The sequence below is a fragment of the Saccopteryx leptura genome, chromosome 7 (genome assembly GCF_036850995.1).
Source record: "Saccopteryx leptura isolate mSacLep1 chromosome 7, mSacLep1_pri_phased_curated, whole genome shotgun sequence".
In the NCBI taxonomy this organism is placed as follows: Eukaryota; Metazoa; Chordata; class Mammalia; order Chiroptera; family Emballonuridae; genus Saccopteryx; species Saccopteryx leptura.
In genome coordinates, this window is record NC_089509.1 from 51451680 (window position 1) to 51479647 (window position 27968).

Here is a 27968-nt window from a genome sequence, read left to right on the forward strand (position 1 = left end):
GGGATAGCAAGAAAGCGAGAGTTGAGTTGACGTGCATTTGCATGGCAGGCAGCCTCCAAGCCAAAGGAAGACTTTGTACAAAGACATGAATATTTTCCAAATTAGATGCTTTTACCTCAGGGTTTCCAATTTTTTCTGCTGTTAAATTTCAGCTGAGACTACATAAGGCTCGGCTACAGAGTTGTTTTTTTTAAATTCTCAGGATCTTCTCTTAAGCTTTAATATGTATTACATTCTTTTAATGTTCTTACCAGTTTGTTTGTTTTTTGGTCAAAATACAATTTTTCTCCTCCAGGCAAGTAAAATAATTAATCATAAATTAGGGCTCAACAGCTGGGGCAGAGTAGTGTTGCTTACTGCTACCTTATTGTGCCTCTTCTGATCACCTCTTTTAGTCCAGTACCACTTAGAGAAAGGATAAGAATTGATATGTGAATCTCCTTTTAGTATCTCAAAAGCAAATTTAGAAAAACATCATAGTGTGGTCGCTTGAAGAAAATGTTGAAATGGAGTCTACTCATCAATCAAAAGTAATCATGTCTTTAGGGAGCCTGGCATTGAGCAATAAAAGGGCTTAGGCTTTATAGCAGTTAAAATTATTTGAATAATATTCTTATTTTAAAATGCCTTTCTTATTAAATTTTAGCATAATTAATTTTATAAAATAACAATTTCAAAATTATTGAATTTTATATCGTATTAATAATAGGAAACAGAATACTTGTAAAATATAGGAAAACCCAAAGTCAAAAATCAAAATTACTTATTAGGAACACACATGTATTACTTAATGTCCAAGAAATGACTGTTTTATAATTTTGATTCTATAATTCTAATTGTTTTATGTTTATATATTTAAAATATTGAGATCACAGTGTATTGCTTTATATTTACATGTAATTCCTTTAATTCCTCTCCAATCTTCTTCTATACATATTAGTTGTCATCATATTGGTTTATCTTTCTGATAAAGTTTTCACTATTATTTTGTGACCCTTTTTATTGTTTTTATATACCTGTAATGGTTCTGACTATAATGGCTGTCTGGTAGTCCACTACATTGATAAATATATATTATATATTTAAATACTTTCAAGTTTTGATTATTATAAGTGTAGTTATTGAAATAGCTTTGTATTTAAAAGCCTCATTCTTCTTGTAGTCTATTAACTTTAAATTTATTGCTGCTACCTAATCCCACAATAGCCACAGAATACAGTAAACTAGAGTAATGAGAAAATAAAGTAATGTAGATTTGGCTTCCTAGGTTAAAGAAATATCATGTAAATACAATGTAACAAACATATGTAGACAATGTTAAAGCCACCTACCTGTGACTGGCTGGGAAACAATAGCATATAAAACCCAGTTTTTCTCGCAATGATCATAACTGTTCATTCCACAGATAAGTATTAGTAAATAAAGAGGCAAAAATTATTATTTTTTTAATTTAGTGAGAGGAGGGGAGACAGAGACAGAGTCTCACATGTGCTCCAACCAGGATCCACCTGGCAGCCCACTAGGGGGCGATGCTCTGCCCATCTGGAGTCCTTGCTTGTTTGCAACTGGAGCCATTTTTTTTAGCGCCTCAGGCGGAGGCCATGGAGCCATCCTCAGTGCCCACGGCCAACTCGCTCCAATCAGCCATGACTGCAAGAGGAGAAGAGAAGAGAGAGAAAAAGAGAGAGAGGGAGAGAAGTGAGAATGGGGAGGGATAGAGAAGCAGATGGGTGCTTCTCCTGTGTGCCCTGACTTGAACCTGGGAATTGAACCTGGAACATCCACATGTCGGGCCCACCCTCCACAGCTGAGGCAACCAGCCAGGGCAAAGAGGCAAAGATTTAAAGCATGCTATAGTCAAAAAAAAAAAAAAAAAAAAAAAAAAAAGCAATCTATAGTCTTCAAAGATTAGCAATTGCAGTGGCATTCATAATTGTTAGCTAAAGTTATTAAGGGTCAGGTATTTTATTCAGGTAAAATGTGTTTATACTTCTCTCTATTCTTAATCCCACACAGTTTGATATTCACTAAGAAATTCTTAGAATATGTAGATAAAGTTTATTGAGACTGATCAAAACTAGTTTTTATCCTGATCAGGCAGTGGTGCAGTGGATAGAGTGTCGGACTGGGACGTGAAGGGCCCAGGTTCGAAACCCCGAGTTTGCCAGCTTGAGCACAGGCTTATGTAGTTTGAGTAAGGCTCACCAACTTGAGCCCAAGGTTGCTGGCTTGAGCAAGAGGTCACTCGGTCTGCTGTATACCCCCGATCTAGGCACATATGAGAAAGCAATCAATGAACAACTAAGGTACCGCAACAAAAAACTGATGCTTCTCATCTCTCTCCCTTCCTGTCTGTTTGTCCCTATCTGTCTCTCTCTCTTCCTTTGTCTCTGTCACAAAAAACAAAACAAAACAAATAAAAAAACAGAACTATCTTTTACTAGTTTATTTACAAGCCCTATGGGTTTTCCTCAATGGCATATTGATATTCTAAACTGAAGCAGGTATGGCAATCTGACCACCTGAATTAAATAGCCCAACATTCTCTATGAAGGAACACATATGTACTATGCTCACATGTATACATAATCATCATACCAGTGTAATAAGGGTATAATTAAATCAGTATAATTTCCTTCCCTCCATCGATAAAAAAAAATAGAGCCAAACATGCTTGGATCATGGTTTCATATAATAGTGCTCTTTGATAAAAATAGACATGAATAATGAATACTAAATAGGAAGCTGACTATATGAACAAGAAAGAAAATGCCTGCCTCATTTCAGAGAAGCCAGTTACTAGCATTAATATCAAGCACGGGATTAAGCTCATTAAAACATTTGCCTAAAGGAAAAATCTAATTTATTTCTTGTATGTCTTCATGTTGTATGATTAACATAAAGCATGGTGGTGAATTTTGTGATCTGGATCACGATTTTAATCTGCATAGAACACTTTTATATAATTTTCTTATATGAGCACCACAATTAAGTTTAATTGATAGTATTCCAGATTTGAAGTTTTATTATGAAAAAGGTAGTCATGTTCTTTCTTAACCTCTAAACAGTCACTGAGAAAAATTTTATATTCTTAAAAGTTAGCTTTGATGAAAGGAAATGTATATCTGCATAACAGATTTTGTTTATGAGCTCTTCAAGCATTGTGCATTCAGACTCCACGATGGCATTTTGTATCTTTAGAATCTTACACTCTTGTCTAGTGCATATAGTACATATTCAGTGTTTCACACTGAATGGCTCTATACCTAAGTTTCTTCTTGTATTTCCAACCTTGGTTAATGGTATCATCTCTGCCAGCTCCCAAATTAAAAATCCTAGATTCCGGGTTTCCCAGCATGCTCAGGCTAAGTATCTGTTGATTCATTTCCTCAATATCTTTCCTCCCCATCCCCAGAGCTGCCATTGTCTTCATTCAGAGCTTTGTAACAATTTTTCTGGGATATTTAAACAATATTATTTGGTCTCCTAGACCTTTCCTTGAATTTATTCTCCAGAGTTACCTAATAAAACACAGTTGTAATCAAACCACTTAAAAACCTGCTATGAGTACAAATTGACTCATACAAATGCACAATCTCATCAAGATCAAATAACCTCACCATTTTCACAGTGATATTTTTAGTATCCTTCCTACATACATTAGTTGTGCCTCAGAAATTACATATATTCCAGCCCTTCTGCTTAGAATACTTCTTTTCCAAAAAAGAGCTCCTACTCATCCCTTAATATTTATTTCCCATGTCACTTCTTCTGTGAAGTCCACCATGACTGCCTTAGATAATATAGTCAGTGGTAGTCAACCTGGTCTCTACCGCCCACTAGTGAGTGTTCCAGCTTTCAGGGTGGGCAGTAGCGGAGCAACCAAAGTATAAATAAAACAATAGATTTAACTATAATAAGTTGTTTTATAAAGATTTATTCTGCCAAACTTAGCAAAAATCCAACATAAAGTACTTAGTAAGTAATTATTATTATATGCTTTAACTTGCTGTAACTCTGCTTTATAAATTTTATAAAGTAAAGTTATTTACCTACTTTATAAATCACCATTACTGTGGAACCGGTGGGCAGTTAGAAAATTTTACTACTAAAAGAGATACAAAAATGGGTGGTAGGTATAAAAAGGTTGACTACCCCTGATATAGTCCCAGTAGGGCCACCCTGCATTAAAGCCATACTACCTAAGTTTGGATACTGATTCTGTCACATTGGCAAGTCACTTAATCAATGTGTCCCTCAGTTGTCTCATCTATGAAATGGTGGTGGTAAAAGCAACTTACCTCATACTCTTGTTTCAATGGTTATATGAATTAATACATCTAAAGCACTTAAATTTAGTAAGTGCTTAATAACTGTTTTCTATTTTTATATAGCATTATTCACTCTTGTCTTTGTGTTCCTGTATATTCTTCATTTATAGAACTTAGTTACAATATGCTGTAACTATTTCCTTATATCTGTCTCTACTTCATGATGAAGAGGCACTCAGCTTGCAGACTGACTTATTCATCTCTTTAACAATAAGAGCACTGAACTAGGTTCGGAACATAGAGCACTTGGTGACTGTAAAATGAATAAATGCATGATTGGATTAATTAATTAATTTATTAACAAACTATTTTCATATGTCTCTGTTAAACACATTATAGTAGATTCAATCTATTAGCCAACTATTTGTAGACTTATGCAGGTAAAATAAAATACAGAAAACTCTTTTTTTCTGTGCCATGACCTCAAAAGCTATCTCACAGCCTCTTTTTTTAATTTTTTTTTTTTTCTGAAGTTAGAAGCAGGGAGGCAGTCAGACAGACTCCCGCATGCTCCTGACCGGGATCCACTGGACATGCCCACCAGTGGGCGATGCTCTGCCCATCTGGTGCATTGCACCAATGCTGCCGGAGCCATTGAAGGTGGAGGCCATGAAGCTGTTCTCAGCACCCGGGGCCAACTTTGCTCCAGTGGAGCCTTCGCTGCGGGAGGGAAACAGAGAGATAGAGAGGAAGGAAAGGGAGAAGAGTGGAGAAGCAGATGGGTGCTTCTCCTGTGTGCCCTGACTGGGAATTGAACCCAGAACTTCCACACGTTGGTCTGACACTCTACTGCTGAGCCAACCGGCCAGAGCCTATCTCATAGCCTTTTTAGTTATGTTGCAACTTTTCCATTGATGTGGAAAAGCCACTGTTTGTATTAAATAATAATAATAATAAATATTAATGTTATTATTATTATTGCCTGCTCAGTTCATGTTTGATTTTTGCATATGCTATTTGACTCCATATTTTCTGTCCCAGGCTAGATATATAAATCAGTGTAAAAAATCATAATCAACTTGGATGATCTCTAAGAAATAAATGTATCCTTTGTGTTCTCAGTGAGGAGGTTTGCTTCATTTACTCCTTTCTCTTGAACAATGCTGTTTTCTAATGCCTTTGTGGTGATAAAGAGAGTGAGGGGTGGAGGGAAAATCTGGATACTTTCTTCTCTGGGTCACTTTGGATAAAGGCTTCTTTACAGCCATGTTAAGATGATTTACGTACATATTGTGTATATAGTAGCGCCAATTATAAAACTAGTCCCACCATTTAACCTGTATCATTCTTAGTGGCCATTCACTGGCCACTTAACACCTGCTATTTGGGTAATCTAATATCTAGATAGGATGAAAAGTCAGAAGAATAAAACTCCTATAGGCTTGTTTGCTTTGATAGGTAATGGTGTGTCTGGTGGTAAGAGGGGTGTTTTAAGCCTTCATTTGCATTACCCAAATGTATCTGTTTTCAATCTTTGTAGACCTAGAACATATTTGTCTTTCCTCTACATTTTTTTCTTAGCTTAGAAATAAGATAACAGAAAGTAATAAAAACACTCTCCTCTACATACTTTAATTAAGGAAGGTCCTGTTTTGTTAGTCTTTCATAACCTCCCAAACACATTAACAATATCTGATATTAATAATTTTTCACAATATTTGAAAGCTGACAAGCCGAGGACAAGACAAATCAAAGTACCTGGGAACTCACTAAATCTGTCTAATAAAACTAGTTTAATGCTTTCTACTCGTCATATATAATTGAAAAGTCATAGAATCATTGACTTTTAAGGTTATAAATGAGATCAGAGACCAGTTTATCCAACCGAATTTAAATTGTTTCTTTATGACAGATTCCTTTCTCCTCATTTCTCAGTCACTACCATAGTTCAGACCTTATATTTTGTCTCATCTCCTCTTCATCAGACTTTCTGCTGCTGCCTTAGGGTTTCCCTGGTCTAGTCACTCCTCGACTGTCATTGTCTCCTTCTTCACTTTGACCATATCTCTTCTTTTATGCCTTGGTTACTTCCCAGTGTCTTATATGTTCCCAAAATCTCAAGCTTCAGAGCAGTTCCAGGAGGACCAGACTTCCTTTTTCTCTTTCACCCTCCCAACACATGCCTAAATCTCTTCTCACCCAAATTTCCTCCAAGTTCTTCTCATTAGGAAAGAAAGCTATTGCCCTTGATTCTAAACTTTTCTCAAAGTATAATTTTGCAACTCGTAATTCCCTTTTCTCCCAGCTAGTTCTGCAATCTCTATTCATTCAGAGACTCCATTCCTGCAATATAAATTTCTCAGTTATCATAATACTCCTTTGCTTTGGACACTGCCTACATTATTTTGCATCCCCTTTCCACCCTCTTAAGTTATATTTTCTTTTCATGCACACTTTAAATGCATCCATTTCATTAAATAAAATTTAGTGATTTCACTGACTATGCATATTACACTGTCCTTTCATGTGCTTTAGGTTTCTTAGTTTCTTTGTCATACACATGTAAATATTTTCCAGTTATCAATTGCTCGTGACTACCACAACAATTAGCGGCTTAAAACAGCAACCATTTAATTGCCTTATAAATTACATAAGACAAGAATTTGAGAAATGCTCAGCCAAAGGATTCCTCTTCATATAGTGACAGCCACGATTACTTCCTGGTGTCCATTTGGTGGGAGGGTATGTTTGGAGGATCCAAGATGGCTTTCCCTATGTGTTAGGCATCAGGAATGGTTACAACACTATGCCCAGTAAAGACTGTTGACCTGATTGCCTATATGTGGTTTCACCATGGTGGTCTTGGGGTGGTTAATTCACTCATGTGGCAGCTCAAGGCTCCTGGAAAGAGTGTTGTAAGAGGCTCAAGAAGAAGCTACAGGGTTTCCTAGAACCTAGGTTTAGAATTTCCAGAATATTACTTCTGTAGTGCCTATTGGTTAAGCAAATTATTAAGACTAGATTTGAATAAAGGTGAGGAAAACTAGACTCAACCTCTTCATGGGAAGGATAGCATAAAATTAGCAGCCATTTTATTTCTATATATATTTGACATTTTGACATGTAAATGATTTTTAATTATAATGATAATTTGCTAATTTTAGAAATCAATATTCAAAAAAAGAAATTGTACTGATTGTACATAAAATGCTTGTTAACTCAATAAAATATTTAAACTTTAAAAAATATGGCCCTCCTTTACCACTCTCCTATAACATGCTCAACATTTTTTTTTTAGCTAGATAGACTATTAGATTTTTTAGCTAGATAGACTATTATATTTTTTTTTTAGCTAGATAGACTATTATATTCTTGGAAACAGTATATATTTCATTTTTATATCTCTAGCAACTGTCTCAGAGCTTGGTAAATGGTAACATCTCAATAAATATTTATTGAATTGAATCAAATTAGTCCTGGATTTAGAAGCTGTCATAGCCAACTTATTGACTTCTCTGAATGTATTGTGGGATAGAATGAGATGCAGTGAGAAAATCCAGCCTGATCAAGGGTAAATCCAATCGCAGGTACTGGGACATATGTCAATTAATACAGTCGCAGGAAGCACAGATCACGGTATCAGTGAGCTTCTTCCTCTTCCTTCATGCAGTAGCATGTTCAAGGAATTGCCCATTTAGCATGTCTATGCCCAAATTACTGCATGAGCTGAGCAGCAAACATTTTAAATTACTTCTGACAGCTTTAGCTATTTTGCAGAAAATGGGAGCAAACAAAATGATTTTATTATGGCTTTTTGTCATCAAAGAAAAACTAAACTAATAGAAGTCAATATAGTAAGAATCAAAATATCTTTGTTCAATTCACAGCTTTCAATATAACAAAGTAAATAAAAAAAACCATCCTTTTAATCTTGGGTAAAATTTGTTTTTTTTAAGATGTGATCTTGTGTTTCTCTGTTAATTTCCAATTTAAAGAATTCTTGACTGATGAAATTCTTATAAAAGTACAGGTATCATTGTTCATTGTGTATTTTGAGAGTCAGAAACTGCTGCAATTCTTTTGTCATGTCCTTGACAAGAAAGTGCCAGAATTTTGATTGAGGGAATGGGTATATTTTGGCATTTTTTTTAATCCTGAAGCAATTTTATGAGATTTGTTTTAAATTACTACATTTATTTCTATTTTTCTCTGCACATATTAGAAAAATAACACTTCCTGTTTTCAAAAGTCCTATCTACCTATTGCATCAGTTTACCTCAGCTATTAGAATAATGCATTTAAAATTCACTTTAAATATGCATTAAGACTTACATAACTTCTTCTTACTTTACTAATATTAGTTGACAATTCTTGGTTAAAGTCAATTTAGGGAACTGAAGTATAAAAATATTGCTATATATTTCCATGACATACTTTCCAAAGACTTTTCTGTTCCTGTTTTGCAGACTTGAAAACTAAGGCATCTGATGCTAGAATAACTCACCAATGTCATTTAAGATAATAGTAGTCCCTGGAAGATTATTACTATTTCACGATCATTCTGTCCGTTTCTAAATATCTCTAATTCTATTGTCCACCTTTAAATAACTTTGTTAACATTAATGAATTCAATAGGCTCTTGTATTTATACATTAAGTTTAGAGTCTATAATCTTTTCATTGGAGACTCCCTATTTTACTGATAATTTGTGTTAATTGCTAGCTATATCTATATCCTTGTATTTATAATTTTTTCTCATTATAAATTATTTCTTTACATACATTTATACACTTTAAATATATGTGACTTTTATTTTCAATTTTATACCCCTGGCCCCTCCTTCTACCAAGAATTTGGAAGTAACTTCAGTTTGTGCTGATTCTTTTCTTCCATTTGGCAACCATTTTATTTCACTGTTTTTGAAGTGATGCAGTAAGAGAAAAATGGCTGCCTTTTGTTTATTTCCTTGTACATTAACATGATGGCATCATCAAAGGTATTAGCTAGAATGCACATATCTTTTAAAACCCAGAGGTGCACAATAAGTCAGAAACAGTCTGGTCTTTTTTATTCTTTCTTTTAATGCCCCAAGGTTTTTCAGCTTTAGCGTGGCTCTTGTATGCAGAAGGAAAAAATGAACATGAGCATTTGGGAACAGACACATTAAAATTGTGGCATTTAAAACATACCTAAATATTTTTCAGTGTTAAGAAAAACCTAACAAAAGGCATTTACTTAAGACATGAAACATAAATCAATGCTAACCTTACAAAAAATATCATAAAGCATGATGTTAAATCATTGTATTTAGAGACTGGGCTTTTTAGCCATACTTGCCTATTGTGGCTTGAAGTTATTTTTAAAAACTTCAATTGACACAAAAATTTCTAAGTTATTAATATTTTCAAAAAATAATATATTAATGGAAGGCTTAAGCAGGTATATATATTTACTATTTATAAAATTACTGAATTATTTATGACCACTATTAAAATGTACTGTTTATCTTAACTATACAGCAAATTTGTTTTCTGATCTTCACTTATGGTTGCTTCTGACTCTTCCTTCTGGGTTCTTTGTTGTGTTTTGCATTATTTGCCATAAGCTTTCCACTGAGATTAACAAGCAACAAGCTTTTAATTACCAACTGAATTTAGACAGATTATTAAAAACATAAGAAATAGCTTTTTTAAAAAATTGGATTCCAAAGCTAAATGGTTTTGTTTTTTTTTCATTTGGAAATTCACAATCCATTTTCAAATTTTGAGAAATAATTTTAGGTGTTTGTTTTAAAAAATATTTTTAGAAAGATAATTTGACTATATATGTGTGTGTGCATCTATATATTAATTCAATATCTGTACAGCAGAAAATTCCTGTATATGTGGAGTAGTCAGCTCTGAAACTACTTGTTAACACTGAAATCAGATAAGGTAAACCATACGCTTTATTGAGGTAAGCTGTCTAAAATAAGTTACTGAGGTTTTAAGAATTAATATAAACCACATGTTCTTTAGATCTTTAAATTGAAATCTTCATTGTTCTTTTAAGTCAGCTGTTCTAAGAATGTGTCATCTTTTGAAAAGATAATTAATCATCTACCTCATTTATATACATCAATAGAAGAGATTCACCCTCATCTACTTTGTCAAAAGTAATTAGAAGAGCTCTATTTTGATTCATATATAGTATCTACTAGTGATTGAGATTTTCATAGAGGAGATTTTGAGGGTAACGGCCCCTTATCCTTTTAGAAAAATAACCTCTGCCAAGGAAAAGAAACACCAGCTATCTAAAGGTTAAAACATGCTGTCAAATCATTCAGTGGAGCAAGGCTCTTTAATAACATTTGTACAAAAGTACTTTCAGAAAGCAGAAGGTAGAAAACGGCTTTTTGCTAGTTCCCCTTCCTTAAATTATTATTTGCCCTCTTATTAAAATAAAATCTAGTTAACTTCTTTTGAATGCTGGTTCAAACGTTTCCTATAATAATAAAAAATCTTGTGAAGGGATTTCCATAAGTTGTGCTGCATTAATGACTTAGAGCAGCTTCATAGTCTGTTATTCCTTCCTCCTAGCAGACCTCAGCTGATAAAAATATCCATAGACACAGTGAAGTCAGTGGCATGCCTGGCTTTCTCAGACAAAACTCCCATGTGATCACATATAGGCAGCCTCAGTGAGGCTGAGGCCGTGCAGCTAGCAGTAGGTAATGAGTCTTTGTGCAGAGTGAAGCTCTTGTCGCTGAACAATAAAGCATACGGTACCAGCAATAAAACACAGGGCTGGCAAATTTAAGAAGATTCCGCTGAACCAGGAAGAACAGTGCCTTTGGTAATGCTGGAGCATATTATAAAATGATAATCAATTTATTTTGGATTCTAATGAATAAAGACTGCAAGGATTGAGAATACACCTATTTGAACAGGTCAGTGATTTTATAAATTACTCCAACACTTCCTTGTGTTTGAATGGATTTAAATTAGAATGGACTGATGTGTGTTTTGCCTTAAACAAAAACTTTGCAAAATATTTGCAATGTGTAAGATGAAGGATGCGCTTGAATTGACCTAGTGTAATTAAATTGTTGATATAGTCAGATATGACAGAAATGTTTATATGATTACAGCAAACTAAAAAGTTATTTGTCTTATTTAAAAATTTATGGGTAAAAGAAAAATTCCACACATAATTTCTAATATTCTATATATATAGGAATAATATAAAGCAGAAGGCTACTAATAAATAGCTTAATAAAAAGCTTCAAATTTATTTTTTCAATATTAAAAACATTGTGTTGTCATAGTTAACATGTATTATAAATTGGATGAAATATCATTCAGAATTTATTGATGTCTTTTGATATACTGCAAGGAAAGGTTTGGAATATTTAATTATTTTAATAAAAATATTTTAAATAAGAATGTTGAAATCTTAGTAGTGCTACCTATTAAAACAATGCATTTTATATTTAAATATAGAACTAGATATCTATATGACTCTTGTGCGCCTTTTATTTTTCATGTTACATTTTCTATAATAGATGGAAAGTGTTATTGCATAAAACCTTGTATTTCATAGATACTATTCACTCACTAATAGAAAAAACAAATTAGCTTAATTGTTAAAAAATGGATTAATTATGTGATGATGCATATTTTCATTTACTTACCATTTAGAAAAGAAGAATATGTGCCTTCATGTGTATTTATAAAAATATGTACACACGTGACCTCTATCTCTAGAAGATAACCACTTCTTAGGTTTATGATTAATAGAGAAGTTTATTTTTTAAATAGAGAGATTTCTGTGTGTAGAAAGACAAGAGAAAAAATAACTCTAGCAAATATAGCACAACACTGAACATCTTTGCCAATGACAGACAAGCATTACTGCTACATGAATCTAGATTTAAATACATAGTTTAACTTTACTCTACATGTTTACTGCTGTGTTGTTTTAAAGATATCTTGAGATCTAAAATCTTTATAATTAATTTTTAGACACCATTTAAAATGAGTGTTTTTAAAACACTAGAATACATCTAGTATTTTATGGAATTATTATAATGACTTTATGTAGTTGTATAGTGGCTACAATAAATTTATACCTGTAAAATGCTGTTTAATTCACAACAAAAGAAACACCCTATGTCCTTTGATTATGCAAGCAATACTGTGTATCCCATGAGGAAAAAATAAGCTATCTTTCAGAAACAAGAAAAGTTAATGAAAAATTTAAATTGGCTTTCCATATTGTATTTGAATGAAGTATTTGACTATGTAGGTTTCCTTAGTTATCATAGTCGATGTGACAGGTTCTTCTGGTGGGAGCAGGGAAAGTAGGGCTCTAAAACAGTTTAAAAAAACACATGCATTAATAGACGTGGGGGGCTGTGATGCTGCCAGCCCAGTGAAATCAGTGCCCACTCTGCATCGCCTGCCTAATCCAGCTCTCCAGTGATTCAGGTATTCTGGCAGAACTGCAGCTTCACACTCCTTACCCAGCATTCCGTTTCAGCTGCTGAGGACTGCCTGAGCCTTATGCAAATGAGATCAGCTCTGAGGCTTTGACTGCAGAAGCAGAGGGGCGGGAGGGGGGGGGCAGAGGGAGTTCAAAGGTCACAGGGCTGGTGGAAAGCTGGATCAGTTGCCTGAAAAAAATGCAATGCATTAGCTTCTCTGCGGCAGTGTTTTGCAGCAGTTAAATGAAGTGTGCTTTATTTCTCAGAGTGAAGATTTTACAGCGTGTGTGCCGTAGTCGTTTAAAGTGCACACAGGTACGGTGACAGATTTCCTGATGCGCCTGATTTTATTTCTGTAGAAGACACTTGATGAGGATTGGCTCTTTTAATTCACTGCGGAAATCAGCAGGGTATTCCTCGTTTTCAGGCTTCCTTTAGTTTATTCTTTAAATATTCTTAATGTTTTCTGGATTTGAAATATGGGTGGTTGTTTAAATGGAATAATTTCATGTTAGAAAATAATAGGTTTGGGTTTTAAATAATTACATTTTCGCGGAAAGTTTTTGATTGCAGAGAGATACCTGGGTTGAAACATGTAGATAAATATCAGAATTTAAAACTTTTAGAGGATTTTTACATGTTTAAGAAATGTATTTAAAATAAGAACTGGGTTCCTAATCTACGATTCTTCTGAGGTATCTGAAATTAAATAACGGAGTTCTTTTGTTCATATCCCATACTACATCTTGGCAGTTTTTATGTTATATTTTCATTTCATTTTAAGAGAGAGTGGCAGTTTTGAGAGTCATCATTTTAAATTTTATTGATAAACACCTTATCAGAGAAATAATTTCTTATTTTGGTGCTGCATAATTTTCTTAATTGTTATTAATTTTCTTTGGGACTTTATAGACTATATTATTTTGAATTCAATTTGTTTAACTTCCTATGACATTTCCTTTTAGTTAACTCTGGATAGTAAAGTGATCCCTATAAATGTCACAGGCAGGACAAAAGTCTTTTTTTTTTTTCCGGTGCACTAAATATCTCACTTCTATAAAATGTGATTACATCATAGTAGAATCTGACCTGTACCAAACAAATGTGTATGTACTTTCATTTTTCATAGTGCTTTTATATTTTCAAAACATATTTTAAAAACACTTAAAACATGATCAAATTATATTTATTCATATCATTAAAATTTTTAAATATATCAACTCAGCAGTTAACAGTGTTGATGGGAAATAATTTTATTTTAATTTGTATCAAGTCAACATCTGTCTACATCACAGGTTGTATGTGTATGAAAATATTCTGGGAAGATGAAGAGGCTAAATAATGTTTAGTCATAAAATTACTGCTTTATGCTTTTATATTTGCATAAGACATTTTAAAATAAATTTTATGAATCTTACATACAAAGTACTAGCACGTTTAGATAAATTGAATTACTTTCTTTGAACTGAAAAGAGTGTGTTAATTTATTATCATGATTAAGACTTGGGAGTTTGGCAATGATACCTTTTATTTTAAAACTAATGATTGGGGGGAGGTTGAACTAAAACTGGAGGTTGACCAATAAAATGGTGGACAATTATTTCAAATATTTATGAAATCACTTTGTTGTAGTCATTCAAGCAAGATATTCATTCACTCATTATCACTCTGGGGGGCATTATAATATTTATCCAGGATCCTGAGATTAACATAGAAAAAGAAATTCATGTGCTGTGTGTTTTGTAAAAATGACCATTTTTTCTAAACTCTTTCTCGAAACTCAATAACAACTGCACTTAAAGGGGGTATATTTCAAATAAATTGTTTCTTTCTTATGTTGAATGGAATATGCTGCCCTCTATTTCAAATAACATTTGTAAACATTTGTCATATATATGTGTATATATAATTTGTTATGAAATATATGTATGTATGCATTATATATGTATGTATATTATATTTTATATATTATCTATGCATGCATACATATATATTTTTTTCAAACAGTCAAATAAATTATTTTAATGGTTAATCATATTTATTTCAACAATTTGGAAAAACAAATTTTTTTTTTTACTTTAATTTAGCTCATGCCCATAGTTTGTATATACTAACCTCTGTGTGTGTTCTAGGCAGAGCACAGAAAGGAGGAAAGAACCCAGTTTAAAATTCATTTAGGCAGTCAAATACTATTAACTTTGTAAGTATAACCGCTACCCATTAGCACATTCTATACATAGAAATAAAAATAGTGCGAACAAAGGAGAGCCTGTGACGATTCTTAGAGAAAACATGATATTAGACAAATGTGAAATAAGAAGAACTGCTGTGGTTCCATGAGCCAGGGGAGAGTTTTGTATGTCCTGCAGCAAATTTATGCCTTTGAATATCCTGGATAATTTATGTCTCTATACAAATTCACTCAAAACTTTGAAGTCTCTTTTTGCATTTGCTTGAGCCATACTACCATTCAGATCTCAACAGCATGTAAATACTAAGTTCATGGTCTGGATATTTAAAGGTATATAAAAATGTATTTGTGTAAATGTACTTCAAATCAAATTTGGAAAGAAAGAGAAAATAGAGTAATGTAAAAACAAATCATTGAAGGATATGCTGTTAGTGTATTTGAAGAAATGGTGTTATATCAGACTTCAAAGGAATCTTTAAGGACATTTCAAAAATTAATTTCCTGAATTATGATTAGTAGTCTGTCTTTGTCATCACTTGAAACTAGAGACCATATTTAAAGCTTGGAAAAGATTTTAGAGCAAACATGTTGTACTCAGTCTAACAGTATGGAAGAAAATACAACCTCTACAAATAGTTGTTGTCATCTCAAAATTGCAAGTCCAAGTTTTAAGTTGTATTATTATTTTATGTGTCTTCTGAACTTCTGATGCCTATAAAATAGAAAGAATAACAATTACTTATATAGAAATAAAAAGCTCAAAATAATTGAGCATTCAAAATCACATTTGTTTATTTTAACTTGGTATTTCTTAAACTATCAAAAACATTGATTGCCTTTTTATCATTTAGTGTGGAACTTCTACAGAATTATATCAATTTTTTTGAAAAGTCCAAGTACAATACAATTGTAAAATTATTTAAAATTTTTTATTTTTATTCCATATTATTAGACACATAGCAATATGATAATAATACTTATCTAGAGCAGTTGGAAAATAATTTATGCTAAATAAACAAATTTTCCAAATAGGTAAAATTTACAACTTTAATGGTCAGTTTTTTTTAAATGTTAATTGTTTTCATGGAAGCAAAATATAGTACATATCATTCTGCTTTGTTGAACAAAGTGGAAATGAGTTTAGGCTTTTCTTCATGGCATAAGAACCATCCCCACAATTACATTGATTTATTGCAAAAGATAAAACTGTTCTCTAACACCAAGTGGTGATGCTATTATATGTTTTTGTATGTAATTTTATATCCTTTTATATATTTATATTGTTTTTATAATTTTACTCATGTTAATCTTTATTTTTAATACAGTTAAAAATTGCTTTTTATCCAAGAGCAACTCAAAAACCAAGTTTATGCACTTTAACATTAAATTCTAAATCACTTGCTCTTTGATGGGCAAAGGGAGAGAAATAAACATCCCCCCATACATCTGTGTACTGAACTTATGACACATACATATAACTAGTCTATTGAGCATAGAAAGATGGAAGATATAATTTATCTTAGCTTTTCTTATGTTAAGGATTTTAAAAATCATGTTTGAACTCCACATAAATTAGAAGTTATTCTTGTTACTACAATGAGAATCTGTCATGTTAAACCATCAATAAAAATTGAAATTACTTTGTCTAATAGGGAAATGAGGGATTGCTAACAGCGATATCAACACAAAACCTACAGAACAATTTTATTTGTGGCAATTGACTAATCATTGGTGTTATATACCTATTCTTGCCAATTTCAGGAGTTGTGGTCTATTTCATTGGCAAATTCTGGGGCGTCCTAGGTTTGATTTGTGGTCAGGGCACACAGGAGAAGTGACCATCTGCTTCTCCACCCCTCCCCCTCATACCCTTTTCTACGCCCCCCGCCCCCGCCCTCCCCTCCAATCATGGCTCAAATGCTTTGCACAAAGTTGGCCCTGGGTGCTGAGGATGGCTCCATGGCCTCTGCTCAGGTGCTAAAATAAAATAGCCCAATGGGCAGCCTGGTAGGGGGCTTGCCAGGTGATCCAGTCTGGGTACATGTGAGAGTCTGTCTCTGCCTCCCTGCCTCTCACTTAATAAGAAAAAAATCCTGGGGCCTTGAGATTCACCACCTCTCACCACCATGCTAGCTAGGAAGAGATATTACTTGGGTAAATGTTCAGCTTCATGCAAGCTTATGAATCCACATACTCATTTAGAAATGCATTTAGTCGTGTGTGTGCGCACGCATGCGTGCTCATGTGTGCACACACACATGTGCGTACATGCACACACTTTGAATTTCCTTCAAGTCATGAGCAAAAGAAGTAAAACAATTAAGCTATCAATCTTTATTTCCTTGAAAATTTACTAATTCAATTATTTGTTAAGTTAAACAAGGTAGCTAATATCATACCCACTAATAGGTGTTCACGTTCATTCTGAAGAACATTGAAGATCTGAAGGAATGTGGTTCCATGAACTTAGCATCAAAACATACTCTGTGAGAATGAGAACTAGTCCAATGTATTGTACCGGGAAAAAGCTTCTGGATTTATTTTGTCCTATAGCATTTTAAAAGGCCTGAGAACTACTTTAACAAAGCTGGGTTATATCATTAAATGCAATAAAACCTTGCAAATATAAGGCAATTTATGAATAACTCAAAAAACAAGGGAATATTGTGTATTGTTTTCTTGATAAGTAATTTTATTATATATTAAGTGCGTGAGTGCAAGCTATATAATGAAGTATCAAACGGCTGAATACAATAGTGGTTAGGAGCCTAGGTTCAAGTTCAAGTTCCAAACTTGGTGTCACTTTCAAGATATGCTCTGCCTCCGAACAATACATGTGACCTTGGACATGGTACTTGAAGTCTGTAACCCTCCTCTTTTCATCTGCAAAGTGGAAATAATTGTGTCTACATCAAAGATTTTTTTATGAAAATGAAATGGCATAATGTATGCTTCGCACATAATAAGAGCATTATGAACAATTGCTAATATTACTAATTTTTAGACCAGGGGAATTGGATTCCATGGTATTGGGAAGGCAAGTTCAGCTAAAGCCTAGAGTTAGAGAATCTTGATGAAACCTTTTAGATTTCAATGGATGAGAAAGAGATGTATTTTCCCAAAATAGAAACCCAGGAGGGGTTTATTGGCTGTCATAACTCGGTAGTGCTGAGCCGCCAACACCTTTTATTCAGATAGGGTACGTGGAGAGAGCAGTCACCATGGAGTCGTCAAGGTTCAAATGATATGTGGCTTCATAGGTGCCTTTAATTTTTCCAAATGGAAGAACAATTGCTACAAAATAGTCATTTATGTGGTAAAAGGTACTTTTCTGAGCTCTCTTAGTTTATATCTTTTATTGCTTTTAAATTTTTTTCTTTGCAACTTCGTTCTAGTATTTTTCTATTTCCCTGTTGACTTTGTATAATAAAGGCATTAGTCATTTATTTCTACTCTATCTAGAGTTTATGTCTCATCCATAGACTGTGGATTTTTCAATTATAGAGGGAGCCTGTCCGAAGAAATGTTTGCTGAGCCAATGATGTTATGGAGTATAATGAGTATAATTCTACCTAATGACAAAGGTGCTAATTTTTCTGAATCATGAAACAATCTCTGTGTCACAGATTTATTGCTATTTTGTACTTCTTCTGGATCAGAACAATGTTTAGAAATATTGCATTAATAAATTTGGCCAGAAGGTTTTTCAAAAGCAATTTAGAAAATGTATCTACATTTTTTTACTTAAAAATTATTTTTTGCCTGACCAGGCAGTGGCTCAGTGGACAGAGCGTCGGACTGGGATGTCGAGGACCCAGGTTCGAGACCCCGAGGTCGCCAGCTTGATTGCAGGCTCATCTGGTTTGAGCAAAAGCTCACCAGCTTTGACCCAAGGTCACTGGCTTGAGCAAGGGGTTACTCTGTCTGCTGAAGCCCGTGGTCAAGGCACATATGAGAAAGCAATCAATACACAACTAAGGTGTTGCAATGCGCAATGAAAAACTAATGATTGATGCTTCTCATCTCTCTGTCCCTGTCTATCCCCCTCTCTGACTCTCTCTCTGTCTCTGTAAATAAATAAATAAATAAAATTATTTTAATTAGTAGCATAGTTAGAAGTGCTTTTAGATCAATTTATATCGATAACAAGTGTCAGATAAGTTGGTGAGAAGAAATGTCATGACTCTGCTTTTGTGAAACAATTTGGATGGAGAAACCTCTCTAAATAGTGGGATTTTGACTTTTAAAAGATTGTTTGAGTTTGGTGTGACTTATTGCTGTTGTAAACCTGTTTTAATTTGTGCAGGTAGAACCTTCACTGAGATTTGAAAATGTAGGTATTTAATCTTACACTCTATATTATATTTACTAATTGCTGCTTAGTGCAGTGTGAGCTTCAGGTTGAATGTGTATTGTTCTCTGCCTTAGGTAGTAAAAATCTGTATCTTGCTTAAGGTGGTGATTTATTTTAAAGGATATCCAAAGTACTTTTTCTACTTATTCTAACTCGAAAACTTCCCTTATTTTCAGCACCGTATTTTTGGCAGGATCCTAGTGCTTGGATGGGAATGGTCCTAAAGTTTGGCCACATTTTATTCTTATGTCCACTTTAGAATACTTTATGAGGCAAGTGATTTTAAAAGTCTCTTTCCTTTCAGACTATTTTAATGATTCTTCTGAAGGAAAAGGATATCATATCTCTTAAATATCCTTCAATCTATCCTGGCTGTTCTACTTTATTATTCAATCAGAAACTTTCTGAAAGACTGAAGAGAAACTTCTTAAGTGCTAAGGAGAAAAAAATATTATCCTCCAGTGCTGCAGTAAGAATTCTAAATTCTTCACGTCTGTGTGATCTTTCTCCCTTAATGTGCTAAGTCTTGCCAGTTGTCGAAGGAATTAGGCTAAGTACTGGTTTTTAGTCTTAATAGCAAGCATATAACATAAATTTTTCATTGGTATTCTTGTTAGAGAAAAAAAATAGGCTTGCAGTGGGCACTTGATCAATTTTCAACAGTTTTAAAAGCCTTATTACAGTCTTAGTTGATTTTTTTTCTGCTCTTGCTAATTAAAAGAGTATCCTGAAAGTTAACTTTTTGAAAGAACTTTGAGGTCCCTGTCTGTTAAAATTTTATTATACCATGTGGCCAATTACCAAGTTGTGGTCAATGTTGACTGTTAAGAAGCATTAAAAACTCAATTCTGGCCATTTCAATGGATATTAATCTTAATAACAGGTAACAAAAAAATTCTTGGGGTCTCTCCAGCCAGAGAAGAGTCATAAAGAACCCCTTTAGTACTAGTAAGTTGAGTGGCCATCCGTCCCTGTATCAGCAGGGCATAAATTACCTTAGCCATTGCCGTTTGTACACAGAAGACGGGAGGGTGGGCATCAGAGGCAGCAGGGGGCCACAGTGTTGATCGTTTACTCCCAGGGGGTGGGAACTGCATTGCATCAGAGCCTGTTCTCACTGATTATACGCTGCCTCTTATTTTGAGAGCAGTAGAAATTGAGAAGTGGAAGAAGAGAGAGGTAATCCTCTTAAAATTATGCTACTTGTTAGGAACTGATGCAGGATAAGACTCCAAATTGAGGACCATTCATTTACTGAGCAGGCGCTGGAGTACATATTCAGTCCAGGAAGAACCTAATAGTCAAGGGTGAGAAAATGTCCTGTAAATTAACAATTACAATACAGTGTAAGAAGTATAGCTAAACACATCAAGCAGGTGCTATGAATGCAGAGGGTCACTTAATCCGATGTGGTGCTGGTAAAGGAATATTTCTTGGAGAAAGTTTGGGTCAGTCCTCTTGTGCAGATGGTTTTGATTTCTGAAACCTTAGTTTCCTTTGTTAAAACTACCTTATAAGGTTTGGGAAAAGATTACAGAGAATAGATACAAAGTATCTGGCCCTAGTAGTTGCTCACTAGAGGCTGACTGGTATTGTTATAAATGGAATGAAGAAATCTACCTGAGTTTTAGGAAGGACAGGCACTGTTTTGAGGAAGATGTACTCAACCTAGAGCCATTCTAGTCAGGTATAGATGAAGTTACAGAAAGGCCAGTTTTAGCAGACACAGAGCACTAAAGAAAGAAACCCTTAGAGTGGTCGGTGATGTCCCCAGGAGATGCAGTAGGCCTTTTGCCCACATGGCATAAGCAACTGAGAGAACAGAAAGAAGTCCTCCCTGGGAAGCGGATAACCCTAGTAGCGAAGGGACCAGGGAGGGACAGACACCCAAACTCCTTTGGTACTTTGAATTAACTTGTTCGCAACAAATCATTTCTCCAAGTTCTGGATATCCACCCAAGCTGGGCCAATTGTACATAACCCACCAGAACAGAGGCTTTGAACTGGGAGTTCATGCATGGATAGATGGCATGCATTTGTGCTTCTCTGCACTTGTTTTCTGACGAAAGTATTCATTTCTTTCATCAAATTATCCAACTACAAGTCATCAAGGTGCAAAATACATTAAGTAGCTCAGGTCTTTAACTCAAAGTCACAGGCAACTCTGGCACAAGAAATACATACATAATTGGGGAATCCTCCAATTATTTCTCTAACAAAAAATATTCATTAGGCAGAGTGCTCCTGGGGTTCTTGGCTCAAGCAGACACCTGGACAGGAGAGGTGTATTTGGCCAACTTGTGCTTTGCCTCTTGCGTTGGCAAGTGGTCAGCAGCATTTTTCACATCAGCGGTGCCCCGTGGAAACGCCTTGCGGGATTTCACTGTGTGGACTCATTGCCAACTCCCTCTTCTCTTTGTGGCAGATAGATTTATTTCTTGCCAAATGGGTTAAGGCAGAAATGATCCTAGTATTGTAAAAAAAAAAAAAAAAAGGTATCTTTCTTTTGTTGTTTAGAGAAATGCATAAGCATTCTGAGAATGTGTGGGGTCCTAAGTGTTCAAGATCTTAAAATCTGATGCCAATTTTTTTAAAAAAATAATGATTATCTTATTTAGCAGAGTCTATAGCTTATAGTCAGTATTTGGTAATAGTGTTAATGGCAGTAGTAGTGTCAATATTAGGGCAGAACATCACAAATTACTCAAAATCATGCTTTAAAAAGTTAAGGATGAAAGCATTTAATATAAACTACCTTAGGTAAAATTATATCCTCATAGTTAGGAACACATCTGGATAATGAAAGCTATCACAACAAAATAAATAAATAAATAACACATAGTTTTTTAGCTGAGCTCTTTTTTCTTAAATATCGGATGAAACCTGTGCACCATAAACTTAACAACTGTCCTCTTCATTCTTTACCTAGCCCAGTAGACAGTCTGGTTGATGATGTTTGATATTGTGAATAATCTTGCTTTTGTCAGCTAAGCTTTTCCCACCTGCTACCATAGATGAGCCACACACAAGTATGATCATTAACCTGTTGGCAATGCCTTCCGTCTCATCATTTGAATTTGGTGATGCCCCAGTCAAGTGCTGATTGAAGCAAGCAGCCTTACCTTATCAAAGTCATTGGAATAGAACTTTGTCATAATTTCCTAGTTTTTGTGCTTGCTGGAAGAACTTGATGAGAACCCACAAAAATTTTTTTGTTCTTTGAAAAATCATGAAGAAATATCCCCCATATCATGTTGTAATGCGGGCTGTTGAACATGCCAGCTTGACGTGTGCGACCTCACCAGGTGCAAGGGTCTTTGTTACTGACCTCTGCAGCCTAAAGTCACTGTCACTCTGATTAACTACCAAACTAACAAGGAAGCCACGCTCTCAGGTAAAAGTGAACAGAGGGCTCTATATGCCTCCCTTTGTTCCTGAGAGAGTAGCTCATCATGCTTCTGGTAAGCAGCCTCTGTGGAATGAGGACCTACCAGTTCATATGACCCGGGAACTCATAGCTCACCACCATCTTTTCATCAAGTCAGGGAAGAGACAGCATCTCACTAAAAAGACATCCCATTACCGTATTAGGAAATTCTTTTCATGCCATAATTACCTTCTTTTAAATATATATATATATTTCCTGCATCGGGGACAGGACAGGCCCACCCTCCACCTGTTCACCACCAGCCATCTGTCACCTTTTTTTTTTTTTCAATTGTTTGAAAAATTCATGAGTTACCCTAATGATCTTATATGTTTTATTTACTGTGTTTTATCTGATATGGTTAAGGACATAAATATTGGTAGGTAGCATTTCTTATGTAGAATTTTATTGTTTGTTGATTTCATATTCCTTCTATTTTCTCACCAAATGCAGGATGCCTGGTTAAAATTGAATTTGAGACCAAAAAAAAGCACATAAGTAAAAATATATCCCAAACAGTATTTTTCATCTAAAATTTAACTTTAACTAGGTACCCTATAGTTTTATTTGCTAAGTCCTGCAACACTAAAGTGGTTCTTTCAGCAAATCAGATAATTTGCTACTCTTAAAATATTTTTTCTATGGTAATTTTCATAAAAATACATAGCAGCTCATTAGGAAATAGGGACAGATGAAAGAAGACAAAAGGATAAAACATTAGATAAATATAAATGGGGTAGTAAGAACTCAATGTGTTACCAACGGAAGGTGAGAGATATTTGGGCTGTCAAAAGAGTGATATAAACAAGATTTCATCAAATACTTAAAGTTAAACTTCACCCATTCTTCCAAAGACATTAAAATGTACATTTGTGCCTGACCAGGTGGTGGCGCAGTGGATAGAGCGTCGGACTGGGATGCGGCGGACCCAGGTTCGAGACCTGAGGTCGCCAGCTTGAGCGCGGGCTCATCTGGTTTGAGTAAGGCTCACCTTAAGCAAGGGGTTACTCGGTCTGCTGAAGGCCCACGGTCAAGGCACATATGAGAGAGCAATCAATGAACAACTAAGGTGTCACAACGAAAAACTGATGATTGATGCTTCTCATTTCTCTCTGTTCCTGTCTGTCCGTCTCTCTCTGTCACTGTAAAAAAAAAAATGTACATTTGTAACTAACTTCTTGATTTGACATTCTTTGCCAAACTCTCCCACTTATCTTCACTCTACATCTTTCTGGTTTCTAATTTTCCCCCAAGAAATACATTAACTAAATTCATTATAATTATAAACATGAAAACCCTAACGTAGTTTATCAGTATTTCTTTTTTGAGGAGGAAGATAAAAACATTTATACCTTTTTTATTAAACATTCTGAGAGGCTCTGAGCAATGGTTACATATAATACAAATATGAAATAAGTATGTTGCCCTGCTGGTTGGCTCAGGGGTAGAGTGTCGACCTGGCATGTGGATGTTCCGGGTTCGAATACCGGTCAGGGCACACAGGATAAGTGCCTATCTGTTTCTCCACACCTTCCCTTCTCTCTCTCTCTTTCTCTCTCTCTTTCTCTGTCTTTTTCTTTTTCCCTCCTACAGCCATGGCTCAATTAGAGCAAGTTGGCCCAGGCACAGAGGATGGCTCCATGGCCTCTGCCTCAGGTGCTAAGAAGAACTCAGTTGCTGAGCAACAGAGCAATGCCACAGATGGGTGGGGCATCACCCCCTAGTGGCTTGCCGGGTGGATCCCTATCTGGCGCATGCAAGAGTCTGTCTCTCTGCCTCCCCTTCCCTCACTGAATAAAAAAATAAAAATAAAATACGAAAGAATCAAGAACAACAGATATTCAAGATCACAAGATGTTTATTAGAGTTTTAAAATAAAGTAGTTATTAATGAAATTTGACAATAGCAAGGGTATGTGGGTACAAGGAAAGAGGTAAATGTCCAAGTGGTAAATCATGGGCCTTCTTAATAAATAAAAAAATGAGATAAATTAGTATTAGCCAAAGATAGAATACTGGCTTTGAAATACTATTGAACTTATTGAAGCCTCAGAGTGAGAGTCTCTGGAGAATTGTCTAATTGGGTGGCTTCCTGCCTACTGGCCATGTAGCTGAATGATCAAAGGGCTGGAACCTAACCCAAGTGGGCTAAATGTTGCTCATCCATTGGAACATTAAACTTGAAATGCAAGACATAGAGAGCAATTGCTGACTCAAACTTTGTAACAGTAGCACTCTAAAGAAAAGATCAAGGAATTTCTACAGCTATAATCCTCATAGAAGCTGTCCTTGTTCCTATATTTCCTCAAATTTGGGTTTTAGCCCTATCTTAGATTGCATGAACTAGTTCAACAATTTTCCAGCCAGATGTCTTTGTGCTTAAGTAGAATTGACTTTTGGGTTGCTTGCAAGCAAAGAAAAAAAAGTATGACATTTTTCCTGACCAGGTGGTGGTGCTGTAGATAGTGTTGGCCTGGGATGCTGAGGACCCAGGTTTGAAACCCTAGGTCGTCAGCTTGAGTGAGGACTCATCTGGCTTGAGCATTGGCTCACCAGTTTGAGTGCAGCCTCACCGGCTTGAGTGTGGGATCATAAACATGACCCCATGGTTGCTGGCTTGAGCCTAAATGTCGCTGGTTTGAAGCCCAAGGTCGCTGGCTTGAGCAAGGGGTCACTGGCTCAGCTAGAGCCCCCCCTCACCCCCGTCAAGGCACACACGAGAAAGCAATCAGTGAACAACTAAGGTGTCGCAACAAAGAATTGATGCTTCTCATCTCTCTCCTTTCTAGTTTGTCTGTCTCTCTCGCTAAAAATAAAATTTTTTTATAGAATTTTTTACTTTTATTTTTATTTTATTTATTCATTTTAGAGAGGAGAGAGAGAGGGAGAAAGAAACAGAGAGAGAGAGGAGAGACAGGGGGAGGAACTGGAAGCATCAACTCCCATATGTGCCTTGACCAGGCAAGCCCAGGGTTTCGAACCGGCGACCTCAGCATTTCCAGGTCGACACTTTTATCCACTGCGCCACCACAGGTCAGGCTAAATATTTTTTTAAAAAAGTGTATGTATGGCCTTTTAAGGTCAAGTTCATCTCTCATTTTTATTCTCATTTAACCAAATATACCAAACATTTTGTTAGTCAGAAAGAGTGTTGAATGAGATAAACATGATTTCTGCTTCATGGAGCTTTCATTTCAGCAGAGAAAACCAATAATGATAAATAATTAAAGTATGGAAATGAGAGGGTTTCATTCATTTATTGAACAAATACTTATTAAGCACCTATTATATGTATATACATATATTACATATATAATATATATGTGGCACCAGTCTAGACTCCCAGAACACTTGTAAAGAAAAAGATATTTGACTTTAAAACTGTAGTTGGGAAGAAAAACAGTAAGAAATAAACACTGTTTTTTATGTAGTAATATATAAGTAAATAATATAGATTTAGGAGGTACTAAGTGCTATGGGAAAAATGTAAAATATGAGCCAAGAAGAATAGTATATAAAAGGCCTAGTGGCCAAAGAGAAATGACAGGGTGGAGAAACTGAATGACTATTAGAGCTCAAATATTAACAAGGTTAGTGGCTCAAAATGAAGAGGGCGCGGATAGCCGACATAGACTGTTAAGGACTTTGAAGCCATTTTGATGAATTTTAACTTTATCCTAAGGCAGAGAGTTTCAACCTTTTTCATCTCATGGCAGACATAAACTAATTACTAAAATTCTGCAGCATATCAAATATTTCTTTCCAATCTGACAAAAAAACTAGATATGATTTTGATTTATTCGCACCAGATGGCTATTGTTGTATTGGTCGTTGTCATTTTTTTTATTAGACAATCTAAGCAAAAAGAGGTCCATGCTCCTGATGAAATTGTCAGGTATTGCATGTTTTAAAAATTCTTGAGGCACATCAGTTGAAAATCACTGTCTTAAGGCAATCCAAAGCCACTTAAGAGTTTTAAATTAGAGACTGACACGATCAGATTTGCATTTTAAATTTATCATCCTGCCAGCAACCTGGAAAACACATTGAAAGCATACAGTAGTGGATGGGAGAGAATAACTAGAAGGCTTTTCCTAGTCCAAGTGAGAAATGGCGATGCTCCTGACTAGCATGTGTTCCATGAATTGGAATACGGTAGCTGTGTGAAAATGGCTGTAATCAAGGTTTAAATTTTCAGCCGCTCATATTTAGAATAAATGAATACCTACCCAGCTTTATCTTCTGCTCCCATTCTTGTATTCTTTTCTTCCCTAGTGATAGTATAAATGATGAAAGAGAAAACCACATGCTCTGTTTACCACTCCACTAGTAGGTCTAGGTCAAGGTTACATACTGGTTAGCAGTGGATCATCTGACCCCCATAATTTGTTATGACATCTTATTGCATTCACATTTTTTTAAAGGCAGTAAAACTAGGCAAGTGTTATGCTGGTTGCTACACAAGAAGTTTAGCAATTAACCAGTTTCACTGGTATATGTTAAGGTTATGCCCTCCTATCATTATTTACATTTTTAATTTTAAGCATAGGTACTAATTCTACTCTAAGCAGTCTGTTCCTTCTATTTTTTTTTTTTACCTGGGTCTAATTCAGAATCTTTTAGTCCCTAAAATGTAGATAGAAATTATATGCAACCTTCAACTCCATTGTTTCAAGTCTTACCAGCTCCAAATGTAATAACAAAGGAAAAAAAAGAGTTTTAATTCTCTTATGGTCCCTCCAAAGATTTCCCCTCTCGTTCTTGAGGAAGAGAGAAACAAAGGGGAAAGTACCAAGTACTGCCTTTCCCCATATTGGAACACAGTTCCCTGTGGCCCAATTGAGTGTCCTTGATTCTTGAGAAACCTGCCTTTCCTAAGGAAGCTGAGGGAGATAGAGTGGCCGAGTGGAGCTTAAGGATGTGGCTTCAATTCCCATTGCAATATTTTTTTTTATAAAAATGTACCTTTTAAAAAATAGGTTTCCATCTTGTATTACTTTGTGTCTTGAAGGTTCTCCCTCATGAATTACTTTGCATCTTGTTTGAAGTGAACCATTTTAAAATTTATATTCTGTCCTACTTTTATTTCAAGAACTTACTTAAAATATCTTCCTTTCTCTTCATCGTGCACAAATGTACATGAACACTCCATGCATTCCACACTCTTGTAGATGGAGGAAATAATATGCTAATCTGAATAGTGCTAAAATCAGAGTCAAAATAAAGATTTTATTCTCAAAAGAGTAGACAATGCAGTATCTT

At 35.0% G+C, this 27968-nt stretch overlaps 1 protein-coding gene across 5 annotated transcripts in view; it reads left to right on the forward strand.

Annotated features, from left to right (window-relative positions):
* Positions 1 to 27968, forward strand: part of CSRNP3 (cysteine and serine rich nuclear protein 3) — a 229432-nt gene that overhangs the window by 112108 nt on the left and 89356 nt on the right. Inside the window, exons 1-2 of one of the 5 annotated variants that reach the window (XM_066345076.1) lie at positions 11166 to 11199; positions 13002 to 13050. The exons of 2 other annotated variants lie outside the window; for them this stretch is intronic. The gene's annotated coding sequence lies outside the window, so the exon portion shown is untranslated. Of the gene's footprint in view, positions 1 to 11165; positions 11200 to 12937; positions 13051 to 27968 lie in introns of those variants that run through there. 2 more of the 5 variants (XM_066345077.1, XM_066345075.1) reach the window with 2 other exon arrangements.